This window comes from Colletotrichum lupini, chromosome 6 (assembly GCF_023278565.1).
Source record: "Colletotrichum lupini chromosome 6, complete sequence".
Classification (NCBI taxonomy): Eukaryota; Fungi; Ascomycota; class Sordariomycetes; order Glomerellales; family Glomerellaceae; genus Colletotrichum; species Colletotrichum lupini.
This window is the reverse complement of record NC_064679.1, coordinates 5440758-5452500: the sequence shown is the minus strand read 5'-3', so window position 1 is coordinate 5452500 and position 11743 is coordinate 5440758. Positions and strand designations below refer to the sequence as shown.

The window sequence follows — 11743 nt, the reverse complement described above, 5'->3', positions numbered from 1 at the left end:
CTCCTTGGTCCGTGTTTCAAGACGGGTCGCTGATGACCATTACGCCAGCATCCTTGCGGAGCGCGTACCTCAGCCCGCCGAAGGGTATTATGCAACAGGCTATAACACTCCCCGAGAGGAGCCACGTTCCTGAAGCTTTTGTCCCCGACGGCAAGCTGATGCTGGCCTGTGCCGGCGAAGTGCCCCAGCCGCGAGAGCTGGGTGATTCACCGGACGCAAGTCTGGTCACAAGCGCTTCCCTTTTAACAATTTCACGTGCTGTTTAACCCTCTTTCCAAAGTGCTTTTCATCTTTCGATCACTCTACTTGTGCGCTATCGGTCTCTGGCCAATATTTAGCTTTAGAAGAAATGTACCTCCCATTTAGAGCAGCATTCCCAAACTACTCGACTCGTCGAAGGAGCTTTACAAAGGCTTGGTGTCCAACCGTACGGGGCTCTCACCCTCTATGGCGTCCCGTTCCAGGGAACTCGGAAGGCACCGCGCCAAAAGCATCCTCTGCAAATTACAACTCGGGCCTGGGGCCAGATTTCAAATTTGAGCTGTTGCCGCTTCACTCGCCGTTACTGGGGCAATCCCTGTTGGTTTCTTTTCCTCCGCTTATTGATATGCTTAAGTTCAGCGGGTATTCCTACCTGATCCGAGGTCAACCTGTAAAGAATTGGGGGGTTTTACGGCAAGAGTCCCTCCGGATCCCAGTGCGAGACGTTAGTTACTACGCAAAGGAGGCTCCGGGAGGGTCCGCCACTACCTTCAAGGGCCCACGTGTGCCGTGGGGCCCCAAAACCAAGCGGTGCTTGAGGGTTGAAATGACGCTCGAACAGGCATGCTCGCCAGAATGCTGGCGAGCGCAATGTGCGTTCAAAGATTCGATGATTCACTGAATTCTGCAATTCACATTACTTATCGCATTTCGCTGCGTTCTTCATCGATGCCAGAACCAAGAGATCCGTTGTTAAAAGTTTTAATTATTTGCTTGTGCCACTCAGAAGAGACGTCGTGTAAATAGAGTTTGGTTTCCTCCGGCGGGCGCCCCGTCCCCGTGGTGGGGGCCGGCGCCGGGAGGGGAGGCCCGCGAGAGGCTTCCCCTGCCCGCCGAAGCAACGGTTAGGTACGTTCACAAAGGGTTATAGAGCGGTAACTCAGTAATGATCCCTCCGCTGGTTCACCAACGGAGACCTTGTTACGACTTTTACTTCCTCTAAATGACCGAGTTTGGATAACTTTCCGGCCCTGAGTGGCGGTTGCCCGCCTCTCTGGGCCAGTCCGAAAGCCTCACTGAGCCATTCAATCGGTAGTAGCGACGGGCGGTGTGTACAAAGGGCAGGGACGTAATCAACGCAAGCTGATGACTTGCGCTTACTAGGGATTCCTCGTTGAAGAGCAATAATTGCAATGCTCTATCCCCAGCACGACGGAGTTTAACAAGATTACCCGGGCCTTCCGGCCAAGGGAGAACTCGCTGGCTCCGTCAGTGTAACGCGCGTGCGGCCCAGAACATCTAAGGGCATCACAGACCTGTTATTGCCTCAAACTTCCATCGGCTTGAGCCGATAGTCCCTCTAAGAAGCCGGCGTACTGCCAAAGCAATACGGGCTATTTAGCAGGTTAAGGTCTCGTTCGTTATCGCAATTAAGCAGACAAATCACTCCACCAACTAAGAACGGCCATGCACCACCACCCACAAAATCAAGAAAGAGCTCTCAATCTGTCAATCCTCATTGTGTCTGGACCTGGTGAGTTTCCCCGTGTTGAGTCAAATTAAGCCGCAGGCTCCACCCCTGGTGGTGCCCTTCCGTCAATTTCTTTAAGTTTCAGCCTTGCGACCATACTCCCCCTGGAGCCCAAGCACTTTGATTTCTCGTAAGGTGCCGAACGAGTCAAAAAATAACATCGTCCGATCCCTAGTCGGCATAGTTTATGGTTAAGACTACGACGGTATCTGATCGTCTTCGATCCCCTAACTTTCGTTCCTGATAAATGAAAACATCCTTGGCAAATGCTTTCGCAGTAGTTAGTCTTCAATAAATCCAAGAATTTCACCTCTGACAATTGAATACTGATGCCCCCGACTGTCCCTATTAATCATTACGGCGGTCCTAGAAACCAACAAAATAGAACCACACGTCCTATTCTATTATTCCATGCTAATGTATTCGAGCAAAGGCCTGCCTGGAGCACTCTAATTTTTTCAAAGTAAAAGTCCTGTTTCCCCGGCACACCCAGTGAAGGGCATGCGGTTCCACAGAGGGAAAGGCCCGGCCGGACCAGTGCACGCGGTGAGGCGGACCGGCCAGCCAGGCCCAAGGTTCTACTACGAGCTTTTTAACCACAACAACTTTAATATACGCTATTGGAGCTGGAATTACCGCGGCTGCTGGCACCAGACTTGCCCTCCAATTGTTCCTCGTTAAGGGATTTAAATTGTACTCATTCCAATTACAAGACCCAAAAGAGCCCTGTATCAGTATTTATCGTCACTACCTCCCCGTGTCGGGATTGGGTAATTTGCGCGCCTGCTGCCTTCCTTGGATGTAGTAGCCGTTTCTCAGGCTCCTTCTCCGGGGTCGAGCCCTAACCCTCCGTTACCCGTTGTAACCATGCTAGAACACTACTCTAGCATCGAAAGTTGATAGGGAAGAAATTTGAATGAACCATCGCCGGCGCAAGGCCATGCGATTCGAGAGGTTATTATGAATCGCCAGTGAGCCCGAAGGGCATTGGTTTTTAATCTAATAAACACACCTCTTCCGAAGTCGAGGTTTTTAGCATGTATTAGCTCTAGAATTACCACGGTTATCCATGTAGTAAGGTACTATCAAATAAACGATAACTTATATAATGAGCCATTCGCAGTTTCACAGTAAAATTATTTAAACTTAGACATGCATGGCTTAATCTTTGAGACAAGCATATGACTACTGGCAGAATCAACCAGGTAACTATCGTGAGCCCGTCAGGGCCATCGGCGCCGCGAGCGGCGGCCGAAGAGATTGTGTTACAGGTCGAGCGGGCCACCGTCCCTGGGGACGGCGCTCGCACCGCGGAGGCGGCCTGTCGGCTGGGCCGACTGGCGCCCCCGTGGCTTCCGGCTTCCCACCCTCGTTCCCCAGAGCCCCGTTCGCCGCGCCAGGCGTGGCTAGGGGGCCCCGAGAGGAGAGACTGGCCCCGCCGCTTCAGCTATTCAGCGTCCGCGGCGGGCGTCTTTCTCCCGATGCTCAGTAAAAGGCTAGCCAGCGGCCATCCGTCTACAGAGCCCATCCTTGGGGACTGGGGCGCCGAAGCGCGCCAATCCCGCCGGGGAACACAGGTCTGGCGGTCCGCCGGAGCGGCCGTCGCGCCTGTGGGCGATCGCAGCTATGAGCCGCCGCCGGCCGAGACGTAATTGCCTGCAGGGCCGGTTGGGCGGTCACGACGCTGTGATCTGTAAGATACGGGACGTTCGATTGCTGCGCTGCTTTTCTACAGCGCACTCGCCACCACCATTGCGTGCTGAGGCGGAGCAGTCGCGCTGTGCTGCCCGTAGGCCGCACTCGCTCTCTTCTCATAGGCCCTGCGGCGCTTTTTGGGGGTCAACTCCGCTGCACTGGGTTTTCCCCCGAAAAAACATTTCCCGAAAAAAAGATTTGTATGGGAAAACAAAAAAATCGACTCACGCCCGCGCACGCCAAATGTGGGTCCGCACGCATTCCCGCGGTATGCCCGGCGCTCGCCCACCACGCTGCCGTCGCCGCCAGGCCGCTGCGACCTCGATGGCGCCGCCCGCCTGGCCGCGAACCTGTTCTAGGGTACCTGGCGCCGCCTCTTCTAGGGTACCTGGCGCAGCACTTTTTGGTGTTGGCCGCGTATGCCCACGCGCGCCTGGGCGACTTTTGCGCTGTGCGAGGTGCTTTCTAGGGTACCTGGCAGCACCTGTTCTAGGGTACCTGGGGCGGTCTCGGGGAGCCGGCGGCACCTGCTCTAGGGTACCTGGGGACCTGTTCTAGGGTACTTGGGTGGTCTGTTCTAGGGTACCTGGGGCGGTCTCGGGGAGCCGGCGGCACCTGCTCTAGGGTACCTGGGGAGCTGTTCTAGGGTACTTGGGTGGTCTGTTCTAGGGTACCTGGGGCGGTCTCGGGGAGCTGGCGGCACCTGCTCTAGGGTACCTGGGGAGCTGTTCTAGGGTACTTGGGTGGTCTGTTCTAGGGTACCTGGGGCGGTCTCGGGGAGCCGGCGGCACCTGCTCTAGGGTACCTGGGGAGCTGTTCTAGGGTACTTGGGTGGTCTGTTCTAGGGTACCTGGGGCGGTCTCGGGGAGCTGGCGGCACCTGCTCTAGGGTACCTGGGGAGCTGTTCTAGGGTACTTGGGTGGTCTGTTCTAGGGTACCTGGGGCGGTCTTGGGGAGCTGCCAGCACCTGTTCTAGGGTACCTGGGGACCTGTTCTAGGGTACTGATAGCGGTTCTTAGGCGTTTATGGCGTCCATTCTAAAGTACCACTAGCCTAATTCTACATATTTAACATTATACTTTTAAAGAAACTCTTTATTAAGCTTCTAGTCTAGAAATCAGCTCTATACTTTACTAATATTCAAAATCAACTTGAGAAACTCCGTTTTTACTATTATAATCTTTTTATTATTATACTTTGTTCCGTATACTCAATATAAAAAGCTTTAATAGCTAGTATGAAATTCCTTTTATAAAAGCTCTAAATATATTGTTTGTATACTTCATTATGAACTTACGTAGTAGTTTTCTATTTTTTCCTTCTTTTTTCATACTCTTGTATTATAAAGTTCTTATAAAGCGTAGTACTATAATATATAAAAAATAAAACTCCCCTATCTAATTAAGAACGCTCTACCTAGCTTTTTATTATTAAATTCCGTTTTTCGTACCCTAGAAAGGTATAAACGTACTTATCTTCTACAACCATTCCAAGTTAAAATCGACGTATTACCTCATACTCAGTACGTAGTTCAGTTTTTATTTCCCAAATAATCTTATTTATTCTTACAAGTTCTCTTCTAAGGTACCTAGGCCCTCCGACCGCTTTTTATAATACCTAGGGCTTCGCTTTAAGCTATTTAAGCCGGCCCTAGGGCCCTTATAGCGCTTGCTCTAGGGTACTTAGTTTACGTGTTCTGGGGTACCTGGGGAGCTGTTCTAGGGTACTTGGAGCCTTCTCGGGGCACTCGCCGCACCTGCTCTAGGGTACCTAGGGCGGTCTCGGGGAGCTGGCGGCACCTGCTCTAGGGTACCTGGGGACCTGTTCTAGGGTACCTGGGCGGTCTGTTCTAGGGCCCCTGGGGCGGTCTTGGGGAGCTACTAGCACCTACTCTAGGGTACTTAGGGAGCTGTTTTAGGGTACTTGGGGCGGTCTTAGGGCACTTGCCGCACCTATTTAGAGGTACTTACGGCGCTTATTTTAGGGTACCTAGCGGTACTATCTTTTTTAGGGTACTCGGAGCCTTTTTAAGCTACTCGCGGCACTTAGTTTAGGGTACTTAGAGCGGCCCTAGTATATTTAGAAACGACTAGCTCCATGCCGTTTATTTTAGGGTACTTAGGTACTACGTAACGCCCTTAGCCTAGCTAGCCGTTTCCTATTTTAAAATACTTAGCGACGCGATACGGTACTTAGCTACTTTAAGAGCGCCCGGGTAGCTACTATTATTACTATTACTACCGAAACTAGCGAGATATTTTATACTCTCGTAGCCCGCGGTTACTAAAGTTTATAAAGAAATCGAAGTAAAAAAGGGCTTACTCTTAATAAATCGTAATAATAAGGCTATTCTACTATTTATAAGACCCTTTTACATATCTAAGTCGTTTATAAAAGATTTAACCCCGCTCGTACTAAAATTATAATTCGCAAAATACTACTACTCGCTTTAAGAATAGTAGAGGAATCGCTTATTAAAACGCTAAGCCAGAGCTTATTCATATTTATTTATACATACGGGAGGTATCGTCGCGTTTTAATATAGATTTTAACTTAGAGGCGTTTAGCTATTATCTAATAAATAGTAATATCGCGGCACTACCCAGTCGAATAGCTACAAAAACTAATTATTTAAATAAGCGGTTCCTCTCGTACTAAGCTTAATTATTATTACGACGAAGTTATTAATAAAGTAAAACTAACCTATCTTACGACGGTCTAAACCTAGCTCACGTTCCCTATTAATAGGTAAATAATCTAACGCTTACCGAATTCTACTTTGGTATAATAAAAAGAGCCGATATCAAAAGATTAAAAAGCGACGTCGCTATAAACGCTTAGCCGCTATAAGCTAGTTATCCCTATAATAACTTTTTTAGTACCTCTAGCCTTAAATTTCGAGGGATTAAAAGATTAATAGGCTATACTTTTATAGTTTATATTTATATTAAAAATTAAAATTAAGGGGACTTTTACCTTTTTATTTTACTAGAGATTTTTATTTTCTATAAGCCCCCCTTAGGATACCTGCGTTATAGTTTAATAAATATGCCGCCCTAGCTAAACTCCCTACCTAATAATATCTTTAACCCGGGTCGGCCCGCGAAGGACCTTAAAACTAGAAATTAGACGTAAATCCAGCCCCGCTTTATTAAATAAGTAAAAAAATAATAAGAATAGTAGTATTTCACCGGCGCCGAAGCTCCTACCTATCTTATACCTCCTATATCTTTTTATAATATTAAACTAGAGTTAAGCTTAACAAGGTCTTCTTTCCCCGCTAATTCTACTAAGCCCGTTCCTTTAGCTATAGTTTCGCTAAATAGTAAATAGGGATAGTAAGAATCTCGTTAATCTATTTATACGCGTTACTAATTAGATAACGAGGCATTTAGCTACTTTAAAAGAGTTATAGTTACTCCCGCCGTTTACCCGCGCTTAGTTAAATTCTTTTATTTTAATATTTAAAGCACTAGGTAGAAATTATATTGCGTTAATACTACTTTTTAGCTATTATAATACTATATTTTAATTAGATAGTTAGATTCCCTTTATCCGTATTAGTTCTAAGTTAGTTATTAACCATACGCTAAACGGCCGAAGCTTACTAAGGGCGTTAAAACCCGAGTGCTAGAAGCCTCCGGCCGGTTACCTAGCTAGTAGCGACCTGCTCCTAAGCCGTCCGCCCAAAGCCTAACGTACTTAACCCTTAGAGCTAATCTTTATCTTAAAGTTATAGATCTATTTTACCGACTTCTCTTATTTATATTATTTTATTAACTAGAGGCTATTTATTTTAAAGACCTGCTATAGTTATAAGTACGACTTAGCGTAAGAATTATTCTTTCTTACGGATTTTTAAAGGACGTCGAGAGCGCACTAGACCTAATAGAAGTGCTAGGCTCTTTTAGCTATTAAACCTTAGCTCTAGATAAACCGATTTTAGGGTAATAGACCGTTAAAAAAAAAAGAGAACTCTACCCGGGGCCCCCGCCGTTATCTCTGCGTTTAGTTACGTTGCCGCGCAAAACCTATATCTAGGTACTAGAATATTAACTAGCTTCCCTTTTACTATACGGGGCATAAGTGCCCCTTTAAAATAGAACTTCTTTATAGTTTAGGATCGATTAACCTATATCTAACTGCTATTTATATAGAACCTTTCCCTACTTCGGTCCTTTAAGTTCTTATTAAAGTATTTATTATTATTACTAAGATCTGTACTAGAGGCCGTTCTACCTAGGCTTATGCCCTAGGCTTTGTTATTAACCTCTACGTTCGCTTACTCTTTAGCGCATCGTTTTTATATTAAGGGCGAGGTATAGGTAAGTTACTTAAGCGCTATTTATTTTTAGGGCTAGTATATTCGGTAGGTAAGTTGTTATATAGTCCTTAGTAGATTCCGATTTCTATAGTTACTGTCCTGCTGTTAAGATATACTAATACTTTTTATAGTATTTAATAAGCGACTACTCTAGTACCTTAACCTCGCGTTCGGTTTATCTCGTATTGCTAGTTCTACTTATTAAAAATAGCCCACTAGTATTAATATATTCGAATGCCCACGTTTAACTAAGTAACGAGGGCTTCTTATATATTTAAAGTTTGAGAATAGATAAAGGCAAAAAATAGCCCCCGAGTCCCTAATTATTCGCTTTACCTTATAAAACTAAGCTTAATACTACTATCCTAAGGGAAACTTCGGTAGAAACTAGTTACTAAAAGGTTCGATTAGTTTTTTGCCCCTATATGCATATTTAACGATTGATTTGTACGTTAGAACTACTACGAGCCTCTATTAGAGTTTCCTCTAGCTTTACCCTATATACGCATAGTTTACTTTCTTTCGGGTCTAACCCTATATACTCTTATTTAAATCTATCTGAGAATATTAGGATTGGTCAATAATATGCTAAAGCTCTTACTTACGTTTACTTTTATTACGTATAGGGGTTTAATACCTAAATACTCGTATATAAGGTTAACTCCTTAGTCCGTATTTTAAAATGGGTCGCTAATAACTATTATGCTAGTATCCTTACGGAGCGCGTACTTTAGCCCGCTAAAGGGTATTATATAATAAGCTATAATACTCCCCGAGAGGAGCTACGTTTTTAAAGCTTTTATCCCTAACGGTAAGCTAATACTAGCCTATACTAGCAAAGTGCCCTAGCTACGAGAGCTAGGTAATTTACTAAACATAAGTCTAGTCATAAGCGCTTCCTTTTTAATAATTTTATATACTATTTAACCCTCTTTCTAAAGTACTTTTTATTTTTTAATTACTCTACTTATACGCTATCGGTCTCTAGCTAATATTTAGTTTTAGAAAAAATATACCTCCTATTTAGAGCAGCATTCCTAAACTACTTAACTCGTTAAAGGAGCTTTATAAAGGCTTAGTATCTAACCATACGGGGCTTTTACCCTCTATAGCGTCCCGTTCTAGAGAACTTAAAAGGCACCGCGCTAAAAGTATCCTCTATAAATTATAACTCGGGCTTGGGGCTAGATTTTAAATTTAAGCTATTGCCGCTTTACTTACCGTTACTAAGGTAATCCCTATTAGTTTCTTTTCCTCCGCTTATTAATATACTTAAATTTAGCGGGTATTCTTACTTAATCCGAGGTTAACTTATAAAAAATTAGGGGGTTTTACGGTAAGAGTCCTTCTAAATCCTAGTATAAGACGTTAATTACTACGCAAAAGAGGCTCCGGGAGGGTCCGCTACTACTTTTAAGGGCCTACGTATACCGTAGGGCCCTAAAACTAAGCGGTACTTAAGGGTTAAAATAACGCTCAAATAAGTATACTCGCTAGAATACTAGCGAGCGCAATATGCGTTTAAAAATTCAATAATTTACTAAATTCTATAATTTATATTACTTATCGTATTTCGCTACGTTCTTTATCGATACTAGAACTAAGAGATCCGTTATTAAAAGTTTTAATTATTTACTTATGCTACTTAGAAGAGACGTTATATAAATAGAGTTTAGTTTCTTTTAGCAGGCGCCCCGTCCTCGTAATAGGGGCCGGCGCTAGGAGGGGAGGCCCGCAAGAGGCTTCCCCTACCCACCAAAATAACAATTAAGTACGTTTATAAAAGGTTATAGAACGGTAACTTAGTAATAATCCCTCCGCTAGTTTACTAATAAAAACCTTATTACGATTTTTATTTCTTCTAAATAACCGAGTTTAGATAACTTTCTAACCCTAAGTAGCGGTTACCTACTTCTCTAAGCTAGTCCGAAAGCCTTACTAAGCTATTTAATTAGTAATAGCGACGGGCGGTATATATAAAGAGTAGGGACGTAATTAACATAAGCTAATAACTTACGCTTATTAGGGATTCCTCGTTAAAGAGTAATAATTATAATGCTCTATCCTTAGTACGACGGAGTTTAATAAGATTACCCGGGCCTTTTAGTTAAAAGAGAACTCGCTAGCTCCGTTAGTATAATGCGCGTGCGGCCTAGAATATCTAAGGGTATTATAGACCTATTATTACTTTAAATTTCTATCGGTTTAAGCTAATAGTCCTTTTAAAAAGCTAGCGTACTACTAAAGTAATACGGGCTATTTAGTAAGTTAAAGTCTCGTTCGTTATTATAATTAAGTAGATAAATCACTTTACTAACTAAGAACGGCTATATACTACTACCTACAAAATTAAGAAAGAGCTCTTAATCTGTTAATCTTTATTATATCTAGACTTAGTAAGTTTCCCTGTGTTAAGTTAAATTAAGCTACAGGCTCTACCCTTAGTAGTACCCTTCCGTTAATTTTTTTAAGTTTTAGCTTTATGACTATACTCCCCCTAGAGCCTAAGCACTTTAATTTTTTATAAAGTACTGAACGAGTTAAAAAATAATATCGTCCGATCCCTAGTTAGTATAGTTTATAGTTAAAACTATGACGGTATTTAATCGTCTTCGATCCCCTAACTTTCGTTCTTAATAAATGAAAACATCCTTAGTAAATGCTTTCGTAGTAGTTAGTCTTTAATAAATCTAAGAATTTTACCTCTGATAATTGAATACTAATGCCCCCGACTGTCCTTATTAATTATTACGGCGGTCTTAGAAACTAATAAAATAGAACTATACGTCTTATTTTATTATTTTATACTAATGTATTTGAGCAAAGGCCTGCCTGGAGTACTTTAATTTTTTTAAAGTAAAAGTCCTGTTTCCCTGGTATACTTAGTAAAGGGTATATAATTCTATAGAGAAAAAGGCCCGGCCGGACTAGTATACGCGGTAAGGCGGACCGGCTAGCTAGGCCTAAGGTTTTATTACGAGCTTTTTAACTATAATAACTTTAATATATACTATTAGAGCTAGAATTACCGCGGCTACTAGTACTAGACTTGCCCTCTAATTATTCTTTGTTAAGGGATTTAAATTATACTTATTTTAATTATAAGACCTAAAAGAGCCCTGTATTAGTATTTATTGTTACTACCTCCCCGTATCGGGATTGGGTAATTTGCGTGCTTATTACTTTTTTTAGATATAGTAGCCGTTTTTTAAGCTCTTTTTCCGGGGTCGAGCCCTAACCCTCTGTTACCCGTTATAACTATATTAAAATACTACTCTAGTATCGAAAGTTAATAAGGAAGAAATTTAAATAAACTATCGCCGGCGTAAGGCTATGTAATTCGAGAGGTTATTATAAATTACTAGTAAGCCCCGAAGGGTATTGGTTTTTAATTTAATAAATATACCTCTTCCGAAGTCGAGGTTTTTAGTATATATTAGCTCTAGAATTACTACGGTTATCTATATAGTAAGGTACTATTAAATAAACAATAACTTATATAATAAGCTATTCGTAGTTTTATAATAAAATTATTTAAACTTAGATATATATAACTTAATTTTTAAAATAAGTATATAACTATTAGTAAAATTAACTAGGTAACTATTGTAAGCCCGTTAGGGCTATTAGCGCTGCGAGCGGCGGCCGAAGAGATTATATTATAAGTTAAGCGGGCTACTGTCCTTAGGGATAGCGCTCGTACTACGGAGGCGGCTTATTAGCTAGGCTAACTAGCGCCCCTATAACTTCTAGCTTTTTACCCCTCGTTCCTTAGAGCCCCGTTCGCCGCGCTAAGCGTAGCTAGGGGGCCTTAAAAAAAGAGACTAGCCCCGCCGCTTTAATTATTTAGTATCCGTAGCGGGCGTTTTTTTCTTAATACTTAGTAAAAGGCTAATTAGTAGCTATTTATTTATAGAGCTTATTTTTAGGGACTAGGGCGCCGAAGCGTACTAATCCTATTAGGGAATATAAGTCTAACGGTCCGCTAGAGC

General features: G+C 43.1%; 6 non-coding genes across 6 annotated transcripts in view, besides 6 other annotated features; all 6 read right to left on the bottom strand.

Annotated features, from left to right (window-relative positions):
* CLUP02_19005 overlaps positions 1-652 on the bottom strand; it is a 3334-nt gene extending 2682 nt beyond the window's left edge. The window contains exon 1 of the ribosomal RNA XR_007414302.1: positions 1-652. This exon is cut by the window's left edge and continues 2682 nt beyond it. This is a non-coding gene — a ribosomal RNA (28S ribosomal RNA).
* Positions 653-807: a sequence feature (internal transcribed spacer 2, ITS1; ITS2).
* On the bottom strand, positions 808-965 carry CLUP02_19004. Its single transcript, XR_007414301.1, has one exon. It is a non-coding gene; the product is annotated as a 5.8S ribosomal RNA (ribosomal RNA).
* Positions 966-1145: a sequence feature (internal transcribed spacer 1, ITS1; ITS1).
* On the bottom strand, positions 1146-2940 carry CLUP02_19003. Its single transcript, XR_007414300.1, has one exon. It is a non-coding gene; the product is annotated as an 18S ribosomal RNA (ribosomal RNA).
* Positions 2941-5721: a sequence feature (28S-18S ribosomal RNA intergenic spacer; IGS).
* On the bottom strand, positions 5722-9061 carry CLUP02_19002. The gene has a single exon (XR_007414299.1). It is a non-coding gene; the product is annotated as a 28S ribosomal RNA (ribosomal RNA).
* Positions 9062-9223: a sequence feature (internal transcribed spacer 2, ITS1; ITS2).
* Positions 9224-9334, bottom strand: CLUP02_19001 (the record flags this gene model as incomplete). Its single annotated transcript, XR_007414298.1, has 1 exon — positions 9224-9334. It is a non-coding gene; the product is annotated as a 5.8S ribosomal RNA (ribosomal RNA).
* Positions 9335-9557: a sequence feature (internal transcribed spacer 1, ITS1; ITS1).
* CLUP02_19000 lies at positions 9558-11353 on the bottom strand. Its single transcript, XR_007414297.1, has one exon. It is a non-coding gene; the product is annotated as an 18S ribosomal RNA (ribosomal RNA).
* Positions 11354-11743: part of a sequence feature (28S-18S ribosomal RNA intergenic spacer; IGS) that runs on past the window's edge.